The sequence below is a fragment of the Squalius cephalus genome, assembly GCF_949319135.1.
Source record: "Squalius cephalus genome assembly, chromosome: 17".
In the NCBI taxonomy this organism is placed as follows: Eukaryota; Metazoa; Chordata; class Actinopteri; order Cypriniformes; family Leuciscidae; genus Squalius; species Squalius cephalus.
The window spans coordinates 7,091,207-7,114,560 of record NC_137138.1 but is presented as its reverse complement, the minus strand read 5'-3'; the positions used below and the strand labels follow the sequence as shown (position 1 = coordinate 7,114,560).

At 44.3% G+C, this 23,354-nt stretch overlaps 1 long non-coding RNA gene across 1 annotated transcript; it reads right to left on the bottom strand.

The window, feature by feature from the left end:
* Positions 1 to 12,713: 12,713 nt before the first annotated feature.
* On the bottom strand, positions 12,714 to 18,886 carry LOC307144281. Its single transcript, XR_013818715.1, has 3 exons — positions 18,763 to 18,886; positions 18,578 to 18,625; positions 12,714 to 12,826 (listed from the first exon to the last, which is right to left on the bottom strand). It is a non-coding gene; the product is annotated as an uncharacterized lncRNA (long non-coding RNA).
* Between the last annotated feature and the right edge of the window lie 4,468 nt (positions 18,887 to 23,354).

Below are 23,354 nucleotides of genomic sequence, written 5' to 3'. Positions count from 1 at the left end.
ACGCAGTGTTACAACATGCCCCCGCCTGCACAACTGGGATTTAAACCCTGCTAGTGTCTTCTGCTAGTTAGCGAAGCATTAAAGAACTATCTCAACTGTTAAATAACATATCGGAGATTAAAATAATATCAGATTTGTCTTATTTTAAATAAACACAAAAAATAGAGATGAAAAATTAACTTAAGTAAGAAATTTACTTTTGCTATGGTTTAATAAATGTCTATGGATATCTTCCAAAAAGAAAATAATTTTGGCGGATTTTTTTTTCTATATAGTGTTGATATGGCAACTAGTAAATAAACAAAGTTCCGTCATCCAAGCATGTGCGGAAGTATTTAAAACAAGCGTGTTACAACTAACCCCGCGTTAGGTTGTGCCCCGCGCTCCCTAATTGCAGAGTGATGTGAATTCATTTCGGATTGTGCCAGATTATTTCAGAGATCGACTTACATTACTGAATGAAGAAATTTGCAGTCATCTCTGCAATGCACTCTCATAAACTGATGAAATGTGATTTTGGCAGGAGCACGTGAATGATGACAGCTGCTGCTGACGAGTCCAGAGTAAAAAACAAGCGTGTGGCGCCATCTAGTGGACAGAAGCCTTCATGGCGCAAGCACGGTCTACAGGAAATGATTGTTTTTAATTCCAAACAAATTTATTGAAGCACATATTCAAGTGAGTGATATTGATCCACTTCATCCACAACCTTTGTAAACACCGGCTTAATAAACCCTAAATCATTCAATTGTCCCATCGGTTTATTGATGTGTTTTTAGTTTATTCAAGTTCAAGTTCTTTTATTTAGGGCCTAGCACATTTAAAACAGCCACAAGACTGACCAAAGTGCTGTACCAAGTAAGTATAATTCTGAATTAAGGGTTAATGTGTAACTATGAACTATAAATAAAATAACATTAAATTGCAGCGCAATAAATACAGAAATTATTTATATTTTGCTGTAGGCCTACAGTTTTTAGTTTTATAGTATGTCATTGTTTGTGACAGTGTCTTCTTTTCATCTCTAGATGGCAGCATTTAGTCGCTGAAACAAATGACCTTCAGACTTTCTTTTTCACTTCAGCCATTATTTTGAAAAGATTTTGTTTCTGGTTTTAGTTTTTATGCCTCATACACAAGCCTGCTTTTGTTCTGGCCGCTGCTGAAAGTTTGAACACATAACCTACTAATCTGAATTTGACTAACTACTATAATTAGGGTTAAACAGTATTTTTTAAATGCTAAATGAAATGCAGAATAAAATGAGATATATAGGTAACACATTTCTGCATTGATCACATTCTCATGGTGGCTGCCAGCATGATATGACCATGAATCGGGAAACTTATAAGCATGCTGGGTTTTGGCTTCACAGTTTCTAACAATATTTTGATTAAATTATGACAGGTTTTTGAACACTTTATTTAAGCATTTATTGACACTGGAAATTAATGTCCTGCTTTAAATAATAGTAAAACACAGAGACAGTGATAATAGAATACTATACTCTTAATCTTTAATCAGTTTATTACAGAGTTTCAAATTCAAATGCTGAAGGCATCCACATTATGAAGCCTATCAAACCATCTCACTGTTGATTTTTTAAATCACGCATTTGTTGACTTTATACTGATAATCTGTTTATTGTTTAAAGATTAAACAAGTTGATCTTCCATATATATATATATGGAAGATCAACTTGTTTATATATATGTGTGTGTGTGCGTGTGTGTGTGTGTGTGTGTGTGTGTGTGTGTGTGTGTGTGTGTGTGTGTGTGTGTGTGTGTGTGGAAGATCAACATTGACAGAATTGAAAGGGTTTTTGCAAATGTCAAGACAATGTCTTTGATTTTACAATGATTTTATTAATGAGAGTGTGAGAGCTAAAGTAATATGAAATAAAGCATCATAATTGAATGTTTCCTCTCTTAAGGCCACACATAAACAAATTTAAGTTCCTTTATTTTTCAAGTGTCAATCAATGGAGATGTCAATTATCATGTATAATGTAAAATGTTGTGTATGCACATCAGACAATTTGCATAAACGCAAAGATCAACAGTTTAAAGAAGAGAGAAAATCACTGGCACTGGCATATACTGGCAACAACATGTACTTCTCAGGTATCTGATTTGTCACATAATTAGGATGATATTCTACTCATTTATTTACACAATTACTTGATAAACAAGAACTAGTTATTTAGTATTAAATAGTATATTTAGTATTGTTGTTAAGAGAGTCCTGCATATTCTTTTGTTCTTCCTGTTCTTCCACATGTGCTTTTGTTGATTGCTCAACAGAAAATAAAAAGCATTGTACAGGCAACAGATAACAATAAACTGTGTGCATGCTTTGTGAAATTGCAATGTGTAGCTAAAAAGCACAGCTCCAAATGTGCAGCCATGAAGGAAACACAAAATGATTAACAGTAAAAAATAAAGTTGCTGAGGATGGTGATCAGACCCAAAGATTTTTTTTTATACAAAGACAGTCGTATTACTTATGAATGGGAGAAAGAAAGTGCAACGAAAAATATGCGCCCATGCAGGATTCCTGCAGGAGGTCTGAAATAGCTAAATGGATTGGAGGTGTTGCAAATATAGCCACCAACTGAACAGACTTTCCTTGAAAGTGACTTTGCAGAATCCCCATCACATACTGTAGTTTAAGGTCCTGTTGTTTTCTAAAGCAGCAAGATTACTTGCTGTCAAATATAGGCTAGAAACAAACTGGCCTCATCCTGGACTCTCTGGCACATCAGAACGAGATTCTGCAGCTCAATCATGAAAGGTAAAAAATAGGTTATCTTCAAATAAAGTTCATTATAGATGCATAGCAGGTACCATCAATGTCATTATTAATGTAGTAAAAATTTGAAAATAATAAAAATGGAAAATAAGACTTTGCTATGTGTTCATCAGCAACATGTATAATAAAACACTTACAATTTGCTATCAGATATTGCATGCTGTCCCATCTATCACGTTTCAAACCTAAAACTCTGCTGTGATGTTCATTAGGTCACGCTTTTGTTAATGTTTGGGGCTTAAAATGTTTTATTTATGAATGTCTGTTTAATTTATTTTAGTGTCAAAACACAAAACAATAATCACTTTAATCACAATTTCTTTTATTTAATCAAAATAAAAAAAAATTAAATAAATTGTTTTGTAAATTGTCAATTAATCAGTTGCTAAAAAAAAAATGAAACTGGAAGTTTGGTATGTGTGCTGTTCATCCTTCTGACCTTTAGATGGCCAAAATTTACATGTAGAAAAGCTTCAAGTCGGCCTTCATAGTTCAATACACATGTAAAAACTGGCGTCTGTTATTCCACTCGGTTATTAAAATACAATAAAATAAAATAAAAGCATGAAAACACACAAGAACCCCATTCCAGTACTGTTTATGTTATAACCACATCTCAGTCGGGTTCAGGAAGTAAATTAATTTTCTAGTAAATTAAATGATCCGCGAATTGTGTGTGTTTGTTTTAGGTAAATAAGCTACACTATACGGAGAACTAAACGAGACAGCTGGGGATAATCGGTAACTATTCAAACAAGTAGCCACAATAATCAGAAACCAAGAAATAGAAACTAAACAAAGCAGAAATATATGATCTAAGGGAAACAAAACATAATATAAGAATACAAGTCCATAATCATGACAATTATACGCTGAAGAGAGATGCTGAAATCATCATTCCCTCATTAAACTGAAAGTAAAACCAAACGCGTTTACAACACAAATGAAACAAACTTAAATGAAATAAACCCCAGCGTTTACTTATTTTATCACATTTATGAGTGTGGGAAATCTTGTAGCCTACTATCAACTGTGTCATTTGTAGCCTACCAGTTTTTTATTATTATTAATGCCATAAACCAGAACAATACAATGAGACATATTCATTCAAAATACAAAGTAACTAAAGTAAAATAAAATAAAATAAAGCAGTGCCAGAGGACAAGATTATTATTATAACTATTATTATATTATTATAAATTATAACAAACAAAAGAGAAATGGTGCTACTTAACACAACATTATATTACAATGTTATAATCTATAGCCTACGAATATGGTTAGTCTGCGTTAATTGCCTTTTTACTTGTGCAGTTACACAAAACAGAACAATAAAGCTTGAAATCATTTTTAAAGTGTAGCCTATACCAAGTTTACAATTCTATAGCCTATTCTACTTAGGCTACATCATAAATAGTTCAAATGTCGCTATTTAATCTCAATTTAATAAAACATGCTCACCGTCCGTGAAACACTTTCGCAGATAGCCTATATCTCTGAAATATTTAACAGGCTTTAAATATTTCCATGTAGCAAACGCCATTGTTCCTGTAAGAGCTTAAACAAAGTGAGACTGGGTCTGGGACGTACGAGTGTCTAATGTTGAATCTGGAGCTGTAGAGTCTGCCGAGTGACTCACAAACGAGGGGTGTGACCCAGACTGTAATAATAAATGGGGGTGTGGCCACAGACTGTAAGGGTGTGACGTAAAAGAAATTACCATGAGCTTGGTGACTGCCTTTTGGTTAACTAAAAAAAATATATGAACAAATGCAGTTGCAGACACAAGATAGGCTTAATAAACGTAATGGTGTTTAATTGTGCAGTAATCACTTTAATCAACAGTACTGCCTATAGGCTACTATTAAAATTAATTATTGTAGGCTATCCTATAAATGATCCAGAAAGTGGGTGCAAACCTTATAGAATTGATCCGTTTTAAAATCCATTAAGATGTTCTAGTGGAATCAATTGAAAAATAACTTTATGCCACCCTTTAATTGAAGGAGGATTTTCAGCTAGAAACTGCTTTTTTTCTGGCAGCAAAAGTTATGACACTGGGTCAAATTCCAGTTATCAAAGATCTTCTCTATTTCACCCTGTCTAGGCCTGTCTTTCACACTTCTCTAAAGTCTTGAGTTGAGCAGTTCCGGTCAAATCAGGAGTTTCCACTACAAATGTAATGTGGTCACATGCATTTCTGTGAGTTCAGCATTACCATAAGCATTTAACATTATTACTGTTTGACATTATTAGGCTACTATTCTTCTTTTGAAATCTGATCAGAAAACATGAGAATTATTTTATTACAATAAACATTTTATGTTTCTCTTCAGGTTAATGCAAATGTCCTTATAAGATACAGACAAGAGTAAATGTAATAGAAACTAAATATTCTCCATGCAATATTTTATGCATTTATAATATTTTTGTTTTTCACTCTGTAAAAGGGTAATTTGTTAAATAATTTATATGTTGTAATTGGGTGAGTACACTAAAGGTTCCTCCAATACAATCAGAAGTCTCTCTCTTTCTTGACCAATCACAGCCTGACTGAGCCAGTGATCGAACATGTGTTGTGCATGAAAACCATATAAGGAAAGCATATTAATTATAATAATAATGTGGTTTGACCTTTGTCTTGCTCATAATTAAGTTAAACTACTGTTGGCAGGTGAATGACAAAAAACATCACATAATACCGGATTAAATTTAAAATCCAAATTTATAATTCAGTGTAATATTCTTGTTTTTTTGTTTTGTTTTTTCAACTTCCTGCACTATACACAAAATGTTAGATAACATACTATGATATATAATTATATATATTGGGATGAGATGAAATATAATTTTAGCAGGATAATTTGGACACTGACAGCTGTAGCTCATGCTTGCAGAATTAAAGATAAGCTACAGCGCCATCTAGTGGACAAACTCGATTAAGGCTCTACTAATGTTAGGTCAATGTGTTTGCCACCCTCAGTATTGACTGGTTCTCTTACGAGAGTTCTCTCGTACTGCGTTTTATCAAAACGCTACGGGAAAAGTCTCTTTTCACGAAACACTGAAGCAAAAAATTATCCTTTAATTTTCATATATGTAAAACGCGTTGCGGCAGCAGCAGTCAGCTATGGCGAGACGGCTTGCTCGCTCATTGGCTGCTCTGCGGCAACTGCATAAGCCTATCGAGCGAGGCCTGAGATGACGTCAGGCCAATGAGGGCGCTTCGCGCCCTCCTCGCCACTTCCCGCCGAAACGGGCGTGGCTTACCTCTATAAAAGGAGCTCGAGAAGGCTGATTCACTTGATTTTAATCTCTTCAGCGAAGCGCACGCATCGCTGGATCACGGAAGCAAGCGTCGTTCGAAGCAAGCACTTCAGCGGGACGAGCCCTCGAAGCCGCTGGCCAACGCCGCCTTCTACAGCCGTACCTGCTGCGCTTTCCGACGCCTATATCCTTTATTGCTATATTGCTCTGTTTTCTGTGTGTGTGTGTGTTCGCTGCAACACTCACCCCTAAAAGAGCTGCGTCTTTTTCAAGACGCCTTCTCATGCAGCGCTCGCGCTCGCTGACGGCGAAACGCCCTCACTCCGAGCCAATTGCCTACGGTGACTCCGAGGACTCGCCAGGCATCCTTTCCGAGGCTGCCCTTCCTGGAAGCGGACGGCGGGATTAGTTTTTCTTTACGTTACAAGAAAAGCTACCCTGCCTCCGCACGCGTCATTCACCGGCGAAGGAGAAAAGAGTGTTCTCAGTCCCACCGTTGGTCGGTCTCACCTCTTTTCTCTCATATTTCTCAGTTCCCTGTTCGGCGACTGGAAATATTATTGCAGCAAGTGAGTCTGTTATAGCACGCTTGCCTGCCAGCAAACGCCGAAGAATACATGTTGACGCCGCCTTTGCCGCCAATGCTTCACTCTTTCAGTCCCCTGAAGGCGACTGCAGAGATGCATTTTGCAGCCAGCGAGCGCGTAGTACCCGCTTGCCTGCAACCGAACACCGTTTCTACGGTTCCCGTGCGTCACTGGCGAAAGGAGAATGGAGTGTTTTCAGCCCCGCTGAAACTGGGCGATATCCACTCTTCTCACATTCAAAGCCTATATCCCCCTGTGGCTCAGTGGCGGAATTATAGGTTTTCCGCATGGGAGACCGGAGTTCTAATCCCGGTCTAGCGGCATATATTTTTATGCCGCCAATGCTTCGCTCTGTCAGTCCCCTGAAGGCGACTTCGGAGATGCATTTTGCAGCCAGCGAGCGCGTAGTACCTGCTTGCCTGCAACCGAACGCCGTTTCTACGGTTCCCGTGCGTCACTGGCGAAAGGAGAATGGAGTGTTTCAGCCCCGCTGAAACCGGGCGATATCCACTCTTCTCACATTCTGGCATATTTCAGGCGTCTGAAAATGTTAGTATTGCATGTCGTGCTTACTCGCATGCCTGCAAGCAAACGCCAGTGTGGATAATACTCGCGCTGACTTTATCTATGTATCTTCACTGTGGTCCAGTGGTATATTATTAGACTCTCGCGCGGGGGATCCGAGTTCGAATCCCGGGTGTGCCGGCAGAAAATATTATGCCGCCGAATGCAAATCACTCTGTTTGTTCCCCGAGAGGCAACTGCAGACGTGTTTGTTTTCGCAGCCCACGAGCACGTGGTACATGCCTGCAAGCAAACGCCAGTGTGGATAATACTCGCGCTGACTTTGTCTATGTATCTTCACTGTGGTCCAGTGGTAGATTATTAGGCTCTCGCGCGGGGGATCCGAGTTCAACTCCCGGGTCTGCTGGCAGAAAATATTTATGCCGCCGAATGCAAATCACTCTGTTTGTTCCCCGAGAGGCAACTGCAGACGTGTTTGTTTTTGTTTTTGAGCGAAGTCTCGGCCACGGCCGATGATGCTATATGTGTACAGAAGATGCCCACTGCTTGTGCCCATCCCTACACATTAGCACAGCCCTTCACACAGGGCCCGCGCTCATATATTCGACTCGGGTCGATCACGCACACAACATAGTGAACGTGCCCACTGCCTAGTGCCCACAAACACTATGTTCTGCATGCCTTGTGGTTTCTGTAAAGACGAAACCTGTGTGCATTCACACTGGACAGTGCACTCATTGCAGTAATTGTGCCCGCTCTCCCGCGCCCACACTTACTAACGGCCATTATATGTCCTACGGGACTCGCCCAGCCCTCCCTTGCTCGGTTAAACACCGCAGCGGGGTCGAGCGCAGGCATTCTGCCCGGCCACGGCCGATGGTGCTATAAATGTAGTGTCGATGCCCACTCCTCAGTGCCCATCACTACACACAAGCACAGCCCTACACTTAGGGCTCGCGCACATAAAATCGACTCAGGTCGATTGCACTTCCAACATAGTGAAAGTGCCCACTTCCCAGTGCCCACGAACACTATGTCTAACAGATCACAGGCTCTCTGTAAAAACGAGACCTGTGAGCGCGCGCTCTGCTCAGGCAGACAGCGCGCCCAAAGCAGTAAATGTGCCCGCTCCCAGCCCACATCTACTCGCTCACATGAGTCCTATGAGACTTTCTCAGTCTTCCCTCACTCAGCTAAGCACTGTAGTAAGGTCGAGGACGAGCGTTCCGCCCGCTGTATTAAGCGCGCGCCCCGCCTCAAATGCCACAGGCATAACGCCTATGTTTTTATCCCCCGAAGCGCCTCTGTCGCACGGCGAACAGAGCGCGCTCTGTATCCAGCCCCTAGCCAGCCATGCAGAAGCATGGGCAGCGCTTCCAGGGGTTTCGGACTGGGTGCTAGGCATTATAAAGAGAGGCTTCTCGCTACAGTTTTGTCGACGCCCTCCCCGCTTCATAGCGCGCGTCGAAACTACGGTTTCGTTGGAAGTAGCACACCTACTTCGAGCCGAAATATCAAAACTGATAAGCAAAGGGGCGATAGAGCGCGTTCCCCCAGCTCTAAGCGAAGGGGGGCTATACAGCAGATACTTTCTAGTCCCCAAAAAGGACGGCGGTATCAGACCCATACTGGATCTAAGACGGCTGAACAGAGTATTAGTGAAACGCAGTTTCAAAATGCTCACAACCAGCAAAATTCTCGCGCATGTTCGCCGAGAAGACTGGTTCATGTCGATAGATCTGAAGGACGCGTATTTTCAAATACAGATAGCGTCACGTCACAGGCGATACTTGAGATTCGCCTTCGAGGGTCAGACATACCAGTATACAGTCCTGCCATTCGGCTTGTCCCTGGCACCTCGTACATTTACGAAATGAATGGACGCAGCGCTCGCTCCTCTCAGACTCAGAGCCATGCGATTGCTGAACTATTTGGACGACTGGCTGATCCTAGCTCAATCACGATCACAGCTCGTGGAGCACAGAACCATTTTACTCGATCACCTCGAGAATCTTGGTATCACGGTCAACTGGACAAAGAGTTCATTGAACCCCAGTCAAACGATTTTGTTTCTGGGCGTCGTTCTGGACTCACAGTCTATGACAGCGCGGCTGTCACCACAGCGCGTGTTGCTCATTCAGCGCGCGGCGAGATCTTTCCGCCGCGGCGCTTTCACCCCGCTCAGGAAGTTTCAAAGGATGCTGGGTCTCATGGCCTCAGCATCGTCAGTTCTCCGGCTGGGCTTGCTTCGCATGCGCCCGCTGCAGTTCTGGTTGAAAGCGCGGGTGACCGGTCGATTACGCCTCAAGGTCGATCAGAGCTGTGTTTCAGCCCTGGCGCCTTGGATGGCGGACGACTGGTACCGATCAGGTGTAAGCCTGGGGACTTCCTCGAGAGTGAGGATGGTGTCGACAGACGCATCCACCTCGGGATGGGGAGCGCTGCTCGAAGGCAGACCGTTCTTCGGCCTGTGGTCGGAACGAGAAAAGCTCCAACACATAAACTGCCTAGAAATGCTGGCAGTGCACAACGCGATGACGCGTTTTTGTCCCCACATCAAGGACGAGCACGTCATAGTCCGTTCGGACAACATGGCTGTGGTGTCCTACATAAATCGCCAGGGCGGTCTGAAATCCATATCCCTGTACAGGCTGGCGAAACGCCTCCTATTATGGGCTCAGCACAACTTACGCTCGCTGAGAGCAGTGCATGTACCTGGGCTTCAGAATGTGGGCCCAGACAGACTGTCCAGGAACAATGTTCCCCCGGGCGAATGGTCTCTACACCCACAAACAGTACGGCTGTTGTGGGAGAGATTCGGCAGAGCGGAGGTGGACCTATTCGCGTCCCACGAAAACGCGCACTGCCCCGCGTTCTTTTCAAAGACCGACAGCGCGCTGTCCCGAAGGTGGCCGCGCTGCCCGTTATACACTTTTCCCCCCGTCTCCCTCCTGCCACAGGTGTTGGAACGGGTCAGGAAAACAAAATGCCCAGTGCTGCTTGTAGCTCCGTTCTGGGAGAACCAGACATGGTTCCCAGTTCTGATGCAGTTGGCAGATATCGCTCCATGGCCACTGCCGTTGAGGAGAGATCTCCTCTCGCAGGCCGGGGGCTCGATTTGGCACCCACACCCGGAACTGTGGTCCCTTCATGTGTGGGCGCTCAACGGATACCCGTTGGTCTCGCAGAGGGAGTCGTGAATACCATCACTCAGGCTAGAGCGCCGTCGACTCGGCGGCTTTATGCTTCGAAGTGGTCGGTTTTCTCCGGCTGGTGTACAGCTCGGAGCCTTTCACCCCTCGAATGTGAGGTAACGGAGGTTCTCTCCTTCCTACAAGAGCTGTTGGATAAGGGCAGATCCCCTTCCACGCTCAAAGTGTATGTGGCGGCTATTTCAGCGTTCTCCGGTTCAACGCTGGGTCAGTCACTGGGAAGGAATGATTTAGTCATCCGCTTCCTCAGGGGAGCTAGGAGACTGAATCCACCCAGACCTCCTTCAGTCCCTATGTGGGACCTTTCTACGGTCCTGGCGGCCATGAAAGGTGCCCCTTTCGAGCCTATCCAGTCTATTAGCCTCAAACATTTGTCTTTCAAAACAGTGTTTTTGATGGCTCTCGCTTCAGTGAAGCGCATAGGCGATCTGCACGCGCTCTCTGTGAGCCCGGCGTGCTTGGAGTTTGGTCCTAATGACTCTAAAGTCATACTCAAACCTAAGCACGGCTATGTGCCGAAATCCCTCAACACGCCTTTTCGGGCTCAGGTTATTTCCCTGGCTGCCCTGCCGGCATCGAGTGAGGAAGGGGACTCGAGTTTTCTTTGCCCTGTTTGGGCTTTAAGAGCTTATATGTCCCGCTCTGCTGTCTTCAGACAGACAGAGCAGCTCTTTGTCTCGTTCAGCGGACGTTCCAAAGGAATGGCTGTTTCGAAACAAAGTCTATCCAGATGGATAGTTGACGCCATAGCGCTGGCTTATACTGCCAAGGGCATTCCATGCCCGTTGGGAGTTAGAGCGCACTCTACGAGAAGCGTTGCTTCTTCGTGGGCTTGGTCCAGCGGGATTTCCCTACAGGATATATGTACGGCGGCAGGCTGGGCCTCTCCGTCTACATTTATCAGGTTTTATAACCTAGAGGTTCCCGCCTTACAGGCTAAGCTTTTGTCGGTGTAATCTGTTCAGCCGTCTAGTCAGACCGCTGAAACCCATGCGCAATGCGCTACCGACTATCTTGGGCAGAACTGTGTAAGACCCACATTTCCCACATTAGTTCAGGTTCCCTACCCTGTCTATGTGATGGTATACTTGCGTCTGTGGACATGTCTATTCTACGACGCTACAGTATAGGGAATTAAGGCTCCCACCCTTATTCCCTGACTCTGTGTGAGTCAATCTGGTGATTATGCACTGTATGCCTGAAATAGCTTCCGGTGATCAGTGTTTTTATCCCAGCACGCACGGCGTTTTGCAAGGGGTTCCCGTAGCGTTTTGATAAAACGCAGTACGAGAGAACTCTCGTAAGAGAACGTACTCGGTTACTAACGTAACCTCGGTTCTCTCTAGAAGAGGGAACGAGTACTGCGTTCTCTGCCGTGCGTACGGTTCACTCTGGATCGCTTCGGCGATCAAAATCAAGTGAATCAGCCTTCTCGAGCTCCTTTTATAGAGGTAAGCCACGCCCGTTTCGGCGGGAAGTGGCGAGGAGGGCGCGAAGCGCCCTCATTGGCCTGACGTCATCTCAGGCCTCGCTCGATAGGCTTATGCAGTTGCCGCAGAGCAGCCAATGAGCGAGCAAGCCGTCTCGCCATAGCTGACTGCTGCTGCCGCAACGCGTTTTACATATATGAAAATTAAAGGATAATTTTTTGCTTCAGTGTTTCGTGAAAAGAGACTTTTCCCGTAGCGTTTTGATAAAACGCAGTACTCGTTCCCTCTTCTAGAGAGAACCGAGGTTACGTTAGTAACCGAGTACGTTTTATTTAGAAGTAAATCATTATGGTAATTAATTACCGTTTTAATAATAATTTTAGTAGTACACATAAATTATATGCAGTATGAGTTAAATGCAACACATAAAAGGCAATGTTTTTCACTTTCAGAAGTTTACCATCCAAACTACTTTTGAAAGCCATGTTTGAAATCATGTACACTCAAATGAGGTTTCAGAAAAGCAGTTTTACTTAATAAAACAAGCTGTGGTAGCTCAAATGTTCACTTGAGCATAATGACACAACAATAGGAAGTGAAACTCTAATAAACATTATTTATTGCATTAATACAACAGTTAATTGTATTAAGTGCTAAAGCTGACATAAATTCTCTCTGTTTCTATTGAAGTGAGTGACATAAAAATGGCCTAACATATCAGAAAACAGTTAAAAAGTTAATAAAGTGGCCATTTTAAACTGGGTCCTGTACTGAGCCATTACACCAGTCTCAACGGATCCCATCACAAGTAGTCAGCCAATAACCAGTACAGTCATAATTTCACCTGAGATCGATTTATATAGCAGCTGTAAACGGGTCTGAGAGAATTCAGAGATGCTGTCTGCCATAAATCACCATTCTGACACTGTTTTTCCATATGATAAAGATAGAGGCTTCTGAAGCCAGAGGAACAGGAATAGTTGAGACATCAGTGCTGGAACAGAGAGAGCAGAGTTTAATTATTCATAATATTCATACACAAATTGTTATGCAGGTAAGAGAGGACCCAATAGCGAATTAACAAAAATAGAGTCTTTAATGAGAACACAGGGTGGCAACACAGGGTGGCAATAATGTAGAACACAAATCCTCTTCTTGAGAGATAATGGCAAAAACAGGCAACCCACAGAGAGGGCGATATAAAACAAAAAATACTTTAGCAAAAGAAATCTCAGAAAACTTCAAAAAGAGTCTCTTTAGGCAGCAGGCAGAAAAGACTGTGTTTGCGGCGACAGGCTGCGGGTCTCTCAGTGATGTCAAGGCTCAAATAACAACTGCGGTTACCAGATCTCTTTCAGCAACAGATGAACTGGACAGAATACAAAGATCAAGATGATTAGTATGGTATAGATCGCGCTCACCAGGCGGATGCCAACAGGACAGGACAGGACACGGACAGAGACAAACAGGACTGTAGTTTGCTTCTTGCATGAGAAACTCAAGTGAGAATCCGACAAAGAAAGAAGCAGAAACAGAGAGATAAATAGGGACCTAATCAGAGGGAAGAGGGAACAGGTGGGATGAGAGTAAATGAGGTAGTCAGAGAAGATGAGGAACAGCTGGAGGAAGGGAGAAGGGAAAGAGAAAGTAACCCAAAAAAAACAGCAGAGGGAGACAGAGTAGAGAGAAAGATCAGGAAAAAGACATAACATGACAAGACATGACAGTACCCCCGGCGCTCCCTAGGAGGAAACCTGGTGGCTACGGAGGAAATCATCGATGAGAGACCGGTCCAGCACGTCCCGAGAGGGAACCCAACTTCTCTCCTCGGGCCCGTACCCCTCCCAATCTACCAGATATTGATGACCACGACCCTGGGGACGCATGTCCAGAATCTTGCGGACTCTATAAATAGGAGCGCCCTCGACAAGAATAGGGGCGGGAGGGGGACGAGTGGGAGCACGAAGAACGGGCTTAACACAAGAGACGTGGAAGACCGGGTGGATACGGTGAAGGTAGCGAGGGAGAAGAAGTCGCACCGCGACAGGACTAATGATCTGAGAAATACGGAACGGACCGATGAAACGCGGGGTCAACTTACGAGATGCAGACTTAAGGGGAAGATTGAGAGTGGAGAGCCATACTTTCTGGCCATGAAAATATCTAGGGCTCTTAGTTCTACGCTTGTTAGCAGCTCTCACAGTCTGATCCCTATAACGGCAAAGAGCAGATCTGACTCTCTTCCAAGTGCGCTTACAACGTTGGACAAAAGCTTGAGCGGAGGGAACGCAAGAATCGGCGAGCTGAGACGAGAACAGCGGAGGTTGGTACCCGAGACTACTCTGAAAAGGGGACAGACCGGTCGCAGATGAAGGAAGCGAGTTATGGGCGTATTCTGCCCAGGGAAGCTGCTCTGACCAAGACGCAGGGTTACGGAAGGAAAGACTGCGTAAAATGCGACCAACAGTCTGATTGGCCCGTTCGGCTTGCCCATTAGATTGGGGGTGGAAGCCGGACGAGAGACTGACAGAAGCTCCAATCAAACGAGAAAACTCCCTCCAAAACTGAGAAGTGAACTGCGGACCTCTGTCCGAAACGATGTCCGACGGGAGGCCATGAATTCTGAAAATATTCTCGATGACAATTTGCGCCGTCTCCTTAGCAGAAGGAAGTTTTGCGAGGGGAATAAAATGAGCCGCCTTAGAGAACCGATCAATAACCGTGAGAATAACTGTCTTGCCCGCCGACGGAGGAAGTCCGGTAATAAAATCTAAGGCGATGTGTGACCACGGTCGTGAAGGAATTGGAAGTGGTCTGAGAAGTCCGGCGGGAGGAGAGTTCCCAGACTTAGTCTGCGCGCAGACGGAGCAAGCCGGCACGAAACGACGCGCGTCACGTTCCCGAGTGGGCCACCAAAAACGCTGACGGACGGACGCGAGCGTACCCCGGACGCCGGGATGACCTGCTAATTTGGAAGAGTGAGCCCACTGAAGAACGGCCAGACGAGTCGGGACAGGAACGAAAAGAAGGTTCTTCGGACAAGCGCGCGGCGAAGGAGTGTGAGCGAGCGCTCGTTTCACTTGCCTCTCAATTCCCCAGACAGTCAACCCGACGACACGCCCCTCAGGGATAATTCCCTCGGTGTCCATAGAGACTTCAGAGGAATTAAAGAGACGAGATAACGCATCAGGCTTGGTGTTTTTAGAGCCTGGATGATAGGAAATTATAAATTCGAAACGAGCGAAAAACAGTGCCCAACGAGCCTGACGTGCGTTTAGTCGTTTGGCAGAACGAATGTACTCTAGGTTCCTATGGTCTGTCCAAACGATAAAAGGAACGGTCGCTCCCTCCAACCACTGTCGCCATTCGCCTAGGGCTAAGCGGATGGCGAGCAGTTCGCGATTTCCCACATCATAGTTACGCTCAGACGGCGACAGGCGATGAGAGAAATACGCGCAAGGGTGGATCTTGTTGTCAGAGAGAGAGCGCTAAGAAAGAATAGCTCCCACGCCCACCTCTGACGCGTCGACTTCAACAATGAACTGTCTAGAAATGTCAGGTGTAACAAGGATAGGCGCGGAAGTAAAGCGATTCTTGAGAAGATCAAAAGCCCCCTGGGCGGAATCGGACCATCTAAAGCGCGTCTTGACAGATGTAAGAGCTGTCAGGGGGGCAGCCACCTGACTGAAATTACGGATGAAGCGGCGATAAAAATTAGCGAAGCCGAGAAAATGCTGAAGCTCGACGCGTGACTTTGGAACGGGCCAATCAATGACAGCTTGGACCTTAGCAGGATCCATCTGAATACCTTCTGCAGAAATAACAGAGCCGAGAAACGTGACAGAAGAGGCATGAAAAGTGCACTTCTCAGCCTTTACTTAAAGACGGTTCTCTAAAAGGCGCCGGAGGACGCGTCGGACGTGCTGGACATGGATCTGGAGTGACGGCGAAAAAAACAGGATATCGTCAAGGTAAACGAAAACAAAAATGTTCAGCATGTCTCTCAGGACGTCATTTATCAGTGCCTGAAAGACAGCTGGAGCGTTGACGAGACCGAAAGGAAGGACCTGATATTCAAAGTGCCCTAACGGAGTGTTAAACGCCGTCTTCCACTCGTCCCCCTCCCTGATGCGCATGAGATGGTAAGCGTTACGAAGGTCCAGTTTAGTAAAAAATTTGGCTCCCTGCAAGATCTCGAAGGCTGATGACATAAGAGGTAGCGGGTAACGATTCTTAACCGTTATGTCATTCAGCCCTCGATAATCGATGCAGGGACGTAAGGACCCGTCTTTCTTTTGAACAAAGAAAAACCCCGCTCCAGCGGGAGAGGAGGAGGGGACAATAGTACCGGCGTCGAGGGCTACAGATAAATAATCTTCGAGAGCCTTACGTTCGGGACCTGACAACGAGTATAGTCTTCCCCGGGGGGGGGGGGGGGGAGTAGTTCCCAGGAGAAGATCTATACTACAATCATACGAACGGTGTGGAGGGAGAGAAGTGGCCCGGGACCTACTGAACACCGTTCGGAGATCGTGATACTCCGGCACCCCAGTCAAATCACCAGGCTCCTCCTGAGAAATAGAGACAGAGGAAACGGGGGGAATAGCAGACATTAAACACTCAACATGACAAGAGATGCTCCAAGAAAGGATAGTATTTTTAGCCCAATTAATAGAGGGATTATGACGGACTAGCCAGGGATGGCCTAAAACAATAGGAGTGAAAGGTGACTGAAAAATTAAAAAAGAAATGGTCTCGCTATGATTACCAGAGACAGTGAGGGTTAAAGGCAGCGTCTCACGCTGAATCCTGGGGAGAGAACTACCGTCCAAAGCGAACAGGGCCGTGGGATCTTCTAATTCCTTGAGAGGGGTTATCATGTTCTCGAGCCCAGGTCTCATCCATAAAACAGCCCTCCGCCCCAGAGTCTATCAAAGCGCTGCAAGTAGCCGACGAGCCGGTCCAGCGGAGATGGACCGAAAAATTAGTGCTAGACCTTGAAGGAGAGACCAGAGTAGTCGCGCTCACCAGTAGCTCCCCTCTTACTGGTGAGCTCTGGCTTTTACAGGGCAGGAGGAAACAAAATGAGCAGCTGAACCGCAATACAGACAGAGGCGGTTGGTGATTCTCCGCTCCTTCTCCTTAGCCGAAATGCGGATGCCCCCCAGCTGCATGGGCTCGGAGTCCGAGCTGGCGGAGGGAGATGGTAGAGATGCGGAGAGGGAGGTGACGGAGAAGGCGGACTCCTTTCCACGAACTCGGCGACGAAGGTCGAGCCGTCTCTCAATGCGAATAGCGAGTTCAGTCAGGGAATCCACACTGGAAGGAACTTCTCGAGAGAGGATCTCATCCTTAACCTCAGCACAGAGCCCCTCCAGAAAACGGGCGAGTAAGGCCGGCTGGTTCCAGTCGCAAGAGGCAGCGAGAGTCCGAAACTCAATTGAATAGTCTGTAATGGACCGCTTACCCTGACACAATGAAGACAAGACCCGGGAAGCCTCCTCTCCAAAAATAGATCGATCAAAAACTCGTATCATTTCCTCCTTAAAGTCCTGATACTGGTGAGTACATTCAGCCTCCGCCTCCCAGATCGCCATTCCCCATTCCCGGGCCCGTCCGGTGAGGAGAGATATAACGTAGGCAATACGGGCTCTGCTCTTGGAGTAAGTGGAGGGCTGGAGAGAAAAAACCACATCACACTGAGTGAGAAACGAGCGGCATTCAGTGGGCTCACCAGCGTAGCACGGGGGGGTATTGACTCTGGGTTCGGGAAACTCGGGAGCCCTGGAAGCGACCGGTGGGTCAAGGCGAAGATGATGGATCTGTTTGGTGAGATCAGAGACTTGGGAAGCCAGGGTCTCAACGGCAAGTCGAGCGGCGGACAACTCTTCCTCGTGTCGGCCGATCATCGCTCCCTGGATCTCGACAGCAGACTGGATAGGATTAGGAGTCGCTGGGTCCATCGTTGGTCGGATTCTTCTGTTATGCAGGTAAGAGAGGACCCAATAGCGAATTAACAAAAATAGAGTCTTTAATGAGAACACAGGGTGGCAACACAGGGTGGCAATAATGTAGAACACAAATCCTCTTCTTGAGAGATAATGGCAAAAACAGGCAACCCGCAGAGAGGGCGAAAAAAAGACTTTAACAAAAGAAATCTCAGAAAACTTCAAAAAGAGTCTCTTTAGGCAGCAGGCAGAGAAGACTGTGTTTGCGGCGACAGGCTGCGGGTCTCTCAGTGATGTCAAGGCTCAAATAACAACTGCGGTTACCAGATCTCTTTCAGCAACAGATGAACTGGACAGAATACAAAGATCAAGATGATTAGTATGGTATAGATCGCGCTCACCAGGCGGATGCCAACAGGACAGGACAGGACACGGACAGAGACAAACAGGACTGTAGTTTGCTTCTTGCATGAGAAACTCAAGTGAGAATCCGACAAAGAAAGAAGCAGAAACAGAGAGATAAATAGGGACCTAATCAGAGGGAAGAGGGAACAGGTGGGATGAGAGTAAACGAGGTAGTCAGAGAAGATGAGGAACAGCTGGAGGCTGGAGGAAGGGAGAAGGGAAAGAGAAAGTAACCCAAAAAAAAACAGCAGAGGGAGACAGAGTAGAGAGAAAGATCAGGAACAAGACATAACATGACAAGACATGACACAAATATTAGCCAGTGCAAAGTTATATTTATCTACTATGATCAGTTTAAATGTCAGTGTTATATGTCAGTGATATAAACTCACCTCATCTTGAACTGTCATCACACTCAAGTTTAACTGGATCATGAGAGACTGAAGATAAAAAGGAAATCACCCCTTTAACATATTTACAGTACATGCACACTGTATGTTTACAGTTGTGTTATATCTGTTATTTAACAGAGAGATTATGAATTAATCAGTGAGAGCTCATGTAATAAAATACTTACAGTTTGGTTTTAAATGCCCCATGCTGTCACATCTCTGGCGTTTCACCGTCTCTCGTGATTCATTGGCTGGTGGTTCCTCCTGTTTGATCTCAATCTCCTCTCCATTTTTTTCCTCCAATTTCACTGTACAATTCATGAAGACAATTAACTTTTTGGTCTGGTGTTAATTAATATACATAAAATGCAAGATTAAGAATGAAATTCTGTGGGAGTGTATGCGGTGTGCAGTCATTATTATTAGTCATGTGTCTTGCATGTCAGTGTATAGAACTGACACTAGAAGCAAAAGAGGTGAGAAAGTATCATGTGCATCAATAAATCTGATTACATGTTGTTAGTAAATCAAACAATATATTATTTGTTGTATTTAAAATAGGGATGCACGATATATCGGCCACCATATCGGTATCGGACGATATTTGTTCATTTTTAATGTTATCATCATCGGCCTGATAAGAAAATTTGGTCGATATATTAAAGTTGATTAATAATGTATTATTTCCTTTAGCTGAGACACTTCAGATTGCATCTGATTAATCGTAGGCCTCATTTATTTAAGAGTAGGCATCTCATTTTTTGAGTAAAAAAAACATTATTTTTGAATAACACATTCTTTTTCACAGAGAGAAACTTAAACTGCATCTAATATCCATTCATCCATCTGACATTCATTGTTTCAAAAGAATCTTACTTTCATGTTCTTTGTTTCATCACAGTTTGCACAAATATAGATGTTATAGCATAGACACATATGCTTGTCATTAATTTTGTAGCAGTACAATGGCGAAAAAGCTCTCTGTGCATGATATTCTTCATCAGATCATTGATCGAGACATTAGCAGGGGTTAAAGTGAAAAAAAATCCTGAGCCTGAAATTTTTGTGTGTGTGTGTGGGGGGGGGGGGGGCTTCATTGGCACCATTTATTTTCAAGCATGTTAATGAATAAAGTCCAGTATAGCTACTTATGTCTTGATGAAAATTTATTTTTCCAAAATTTGAAATATTAAAAAATATAACAACTTTTAATTTAAGTGAACTTGATCACTTAAATCCTCACTTTTTTTGTAAACAAAACCTTTGTAAACAATCCTCACTTAAACCCATAATAAATGTCATATTTACCTGTACCTTATGTCTAACCGATGTGAATTATATAGAAATTGAATACGTTTATAAAACAGTCCGTAGCCTACTGCATAAATTATAAATGAAAAATAGATTAATCCTTAAGCGTTGAGCAGTTAGTAATTTTCTCTGTTCCCATTGTTCTTTGGTTAACTTTACTAACAGAGAGAATTGCTGTCACTTTAATACCCGCCGCTGCTGACAGGATCTCATTCTCTACTCTTCACTTCCATTTAAGATTGTATTTAACTCATTTGACTGTTCTTGTGAAGATACTCGACAAAACTGACATTTGGCATAAATGTGTGTGTTAGTTCGTTCAAGCGCGAAAGAGAACTCGATGGCGCGCTGTCGACTGCGATAGTGGCGCGCGTCTTTCTGTGTGTGTGTGTGTGTGTGTGTGTTTCAGGAGGACATTCACTGACAAGCGCGTTCTCTTTTGTCTTCTCCCGCATTGATAGTTTAAAACATTTGCGTGAAGGAGAGCATGATCATATAACCCAAAGGATGACAGAAAGAACGGGACGCTGCGATAAATATTTTAACACGTCAAGCTGGACAAAAATTAATCGCATGCGTTTCCGTTGACAGCACTAACGTTAGGCTACTTGTCATACATTGCTGACAGAAAATGCTGCGGTTTAAAGTGGACTCGTTTTCATGGTAGGCCTACACAGAATGTTTTTTTTGTTTTTTTTTTGTAAGCTACACAGAATATTTAATTAAATATTAAAATTTAAATATTTAGCTAAGTCTGAAGTTACCAAGCAGCAGTGTAACGTTAGCTCAGTTATCAACAGGTGTAGACAGAAAATATGATTATCCTGACCTGAGCTAATTTACTGAATCAACCAACTCACATCTCCTTTCATTCTTTTCATCCATGATGACATTAAAGTCACCTGTTGATGTTTCTAGCGTTTCATCGCTGTCTGTGCCGCAACCGCTACTTGCTCATTAGAACATTCAGTGAGCTTTTACACAGGCTCGGTCCTGCTCCTCTGTGGCAATGACGGCGTGCGGTTAAACATCATAACAAACGAATTTGAGTGGGGGTGGGGGGGACAACGGGATTTTGGAAAGTGTCCCCATAGGAAATTACGCCCGTGGGTAGGACATCATCCCCAAGCTTCATGAACTAGCGCTCCTTTCACCGACAACGCTAACGTGACGTATAAATCTCAATCACACTGTGTTGCCAGGCCCCGCCCTGCTCTGCTTCTGATAGGCTTGTAACGTTAGTAGAGCTGCGTTCCTTTCATATGATTGGTAGGTGAAATCAATTGACTCGAAAATATTAAACCGCATGCAATTTTTTTTTTTTTTCTTCCTCACGGCCGCACGCCGGAGATCCGGCACGGTGCCGGAATACTTTAAGCCCTGCATTAGTTAGGAGGGGCGATGCAGAATGAATCTTGCAGTGAAGGAGCATTAAAAGATGTATCAGAAGAAGAAGGCACCAGATGCTAGAGACCGTGAAACAACTGATGAGCAGCAATCTTCTGATGATGAGGGCCCAGCTGTTGGTTACATTCTGGTCAAAAGATGTAACTTTGTCCTGGTCTTCATCCCCACCTATGAGGCAAGGTAGTTTTTCATCTGAGATTCATCCTGCATCGCCTCCTCCTCACTAGTATCTTGATCAATGATCTGATGAAGAACATCACACGCATACGTGTCTCTGTGTGTGTGTGTGTGTGTGTGTGTGTGTGTGTGTGAATGTCAGATGGATGAATGGATATTAGATGCAGTTTAGGGTATAGGATCAAGTTTCTCTGTGAAAAAGAATGTGTGTAATACTCAAAATAGTTTGTGTGTTTTAACGTATGTGTGTGTGTGTTTGGGTAGCATGTGTATGCATGTATCCACACATGCACAGGTTCAAGGGCTTGATGTTTGCAAGCACACATGCACATATGTGTACATAAACATAATGAACATGCTCCTGAAAACTTTTCAGTCTCTCCCATTCACTTTCAATGGCCCTCAATGAAACAATGGCCCTCAATGGCCCAGTGGAACACAAGTGTAACTCTGTGCCATTTTGTACAAAATAAAAGTTTTTCAAAACAAAATTCCTGCTGAAAAATTAAAGTAGACAGTGTGTTCAACAGTGCCAATTTTCTTCAGATTTTATTTAATATTTCCAAAATTATTCAAAAATAATGTTTTTTTACTCAAAAAATGAGATGCCTACTCTCAAATAAATGAGGCCTACGATTAATCAGATGCAAATAGAAATATAAAATGAGTCCAAATTGAAAAAGAACAAGTTGACAAAAAGTCCAATATTGGGTGATAATACAACATAAGTGATTTATAAGCTATTTTTTGTAGGGGACCAGGAATTTTTGACCGGGAACACCACAAGTGTAACAATCATAGACTGTAAAAAAATATGGACGTAGTGTCCGTGATGTCATCCGTAGGTTTCAGGAGAGCATTTTTTAAGCCTAAAGTGGGCGGAGCCGGCAGTCGCCATCTTGGTCTCGCGTCACTCCCAGGGGGGTAATCCAGCACCTGAAAAGCCTACCATCCCCGGGGGCCGCCATTGGCTAACAAGCCATCACCTGCTGTGAGCATTCCATTGACTCCCATTCATTTTGGCGTCACTTTGACAGCGAATAACTTTACATCTGAGGCGTTTAAAGACTCTATTTGTCCATTGTTTATTTCTAAAGAAACACGACAATGTATAAAAGGCTCCATTACCTTGTATCTTAAGTTATGGCCCAGTAGAAGCAGTTTTTATAAAAATAGGCTAACGATTGCGTCATAACCACGCGACTCTCTGGAAATGACCGTATAGACAGGAGGAGAAGCTCGCAGTCAATCGGGGAGACGTGGAGGCATAAAGTCTGATAAAGTCAAGGGAGAAGCCCATAGAGAGTCATAAAGTTGCTCCTGCTCCTACTGTAGCTCATGGACAGCTCCTACTCACGCTCTCCGTCTCTGCAAGATTCGGAAGGGAATTATTCAGATTTCTCTTGGCACAGCTACTAGAAGACTTACAACTGTCAGACAGGTTGCTCACGTCACATATTCGTCATCAAGCTCAGTTTGAGTCTGCGCAGGACGCTCAGCCATCAGGAAGTGAGTGCTTCTAATTTGCTTCACTTTTCTCCGTTGAAGTCTATGGGGTCCCTATGTCCATTTCTTATACTGTCTATGGTCACTCCCAGATAACAGAAAATGGGCAAAGAGGCGGGGCGTGGGTGGAGCTGAGGAGCCTGGCTATCTGAAACCACGCCCACCTAGCTCGATGTGATCGAGTTAGCTCAGGCTTGGGAGGTAATGCTATATGCTACTAGGCTTGTTTGACTTCATGCAGCTCTGCACAGACAGATCGGCGGCTGACTTGAAGCAGTGCATGCCGGTTAGAAATTTTGTCCGACTTGATACAGCGCCGACGCCACGTGACTGTCGCGTATGCCATCAAAGTACCGCGAGAGCGATTCGAGAGTAG